Source organism: Tamandua tetradactyla, chromosome 9, assembly GCF_023851605.1.
Source record: "Tamandua tetradactyla isolate mTamTet1 chromosome 9, mTamTet1.pri, whole genome shotgun sequence".
NCBI classification, from domain to species: domain Eukaryota; kingdom Metazoa; phylum Chordata; class Mammalia; order Pilosa; family Myrmecophagidae; genus Tamandua; species Tamandua tetradactyla.
Window position 1 is genome coordinate 52559082 of NC_135335.1, and position 2256 is coordinate 52561337.

The 2256-nt window shown below is 40.0% G+C and overlaps 1 non-coding gene across 1 annotated transcript; it reads right to left on the reverse strand.

Annotated features, from left to right (window-relative positions):
• Positions 1-323: 323 nt before the first annotated feature.
• LOC143647514 (U2 spliceosomal RNA) lies at positions 324-514 on the reverse strand. The gene has a single exon (XR_013158133.1). It is a non-coding gene; the product is annotated as a U2 spliceosomal RNA (small nuclear RNA).
• Positions 515-2256: the final 1742 nt, after the last annotated feature.

A 2256-nucleotide genomic window follows, 5' to 3' on the forward strand; every position in this document is an offset into this window, starting at 1 on the left:
CAGATCCATGAACACGAAGCAGAGCCTTCCGCATGGGTCCATGTGAATGTGCACCTACGAAGGGTGAGGGTTATTCCACCACCAGTGCTCGTTCCTGCTTAAGATGTTATTCGAATAATAAAAAAGTTTATTGGATTATAAACCTCTAGAATAAAACAAGAACCAAAGTGAATTTTTTTTTTTTTGCTAAATGTAATCAATCATAGAGTTCAATGAGACATTTTGGATTTTGTTCACTTTATTATATATTTAAAATAGTACCTACATTTTAGCTGTGCATTCGTTTTGTTTTTTTTGACTTTTTATATTTATTATTCCCCCGAGGGGGGTGCACCGTTCCTGGAAGTACTGCAATACCAGTTCGATGCGTGGAGTGGACGGAGCAAGCTCCTATTCCATCTCCCAACTCCAAAAATCCGTTTAACATATTGTCCTCGGATAGAGGACGTATCAGATATTAAACTGATAAGAACAGATACTACGCTTGATCTTAGCCAGAAGGCCGAGAAGCGATGTGCATGTGTTTTACTAATCTGGTTCGTATGAGCACAGCTGTGTTCCGTGACAGGTGGTCCACCCGCTCGGGAATCCATGACTAGATTTTTCCTGGACATTTCTCCATCTCATGGCAACATCGAAGCAACGTTATTAAGGTTTCCTTTTTGTGTGTGATTATTTCCTTAAACAGTGATATTCATACATTCATATGAATTCTGAAACAATTCATCTGTTTCTTCACAGACCCATTAGTTAAACTCCTCATTTCTCTTCGCAGGCGCAACCGTAGGATTTCCTACAGGAATCTACCTGGGACCTCTCTGGGGGGCATCCCACTTCCATCCATGGTCAGGGTCCTCAGCAAAGAGGCCCACCTCCCCTCGCCCCAGGGAGGAGCTGAGGAATCCTCCACGCTCGTTGGATAAGGACGACAACAAACAAAATCCAGCACAATAATAAACGCAGTCAGACTCTCTCTACTGAAGGGTAAAACCCAGCAAGCAGCTGCATGGTGTAGGAATTTCAGATGCGGGGGATTGCAGTCGGCATGCACTAACACCTCACAGGAAGCAGGTGAAATGAAGCCTGTGGAAGCGACTAGTTTTAAAAATATGTATATTCATCACAGAGTTACGTGGATTTTAATCCCAGCATCATTTCATACTTTTACCGGTGTTTTCACACTGATAAAACTTTAACATGTAAGAAATTTCTGCTCAGGTTCTGATAGTCTAGCAAAGTTTGCTTCTTTCTTCTTAATAGATACGGGTTTAACCAATTATGGTTCTCCATGCCCTGAGGTTGGGTTGCCTTTTTTTTTTTTTTAAAAAAAAGGATTTATCCTTAAAATTTTAGATAGAGGCACTGATCTTCCAATAGGTGGAACATTAAATCGGAGAGGATGAGATCACTCCTCCATATTCCTATACCAATCAACTCTTTTACATTTATTTATTAGATATAAGAAGTGACATTGAAAATGAGCTTTAAATTAGCTCCTGCAAAAGCTAAGCTTCTGATTTCCTCTGTGATGCGATAAACCCGATAGGAACCAACTCCCATCTGGGTGTTGCTGCTCCATGAAGATGTGTGTTCATCTCCTGCCCAGTTCTTTAGGTGGCTTAGCTGATTTGTGCTTCATCCCCATGCATGGCAGTTATTATCACTGTCACCACATTGAGGATAGGGTCCTTGATTAAAAGGTGGAACATTCCAGAACCTTCATGGCTGGGCACCACTGTGTACCACCTAGGAGAGACACAGGGGCTGCTCAACAGTATCCAGCCAAAGGACAGCTGCCACCTTCAGCTGACAACCCAGGACCACAGCTGTAAGACAATGTGTATCACATACAACAGAGTTTTCCATGAGCAGTCATCAAGATTTTAGAGGAAAATATTATCATGTGCTAAAGTACAGATAATGCAAATACTATTTAGCAGATACAGTAAAGTTAATGAGATGTGTCCAAATCAAAATAAATCATGTTTGAATGAAAACTTTCAATCGGAGATCACAAGATATAGAAAATAATCTGTTGTTGTTGTTTCTTTTTTTTTTTTTTTGAGGGGAGTATAGGGATTTAAAATAACCCAGAAAACGTTGAAAGTGTTTTTGAGTATGTTTGTTTGTAGTTTCACGCATTAAAATTTCTTAACTCCTAAATTCTGTCCTTTGCGGAAAGCCTGAGAGCATAAAATATTGTGTCAAGCTTTCCACTATAAATGTTATTTCTCAGAGATTTATAACACTTGCCAT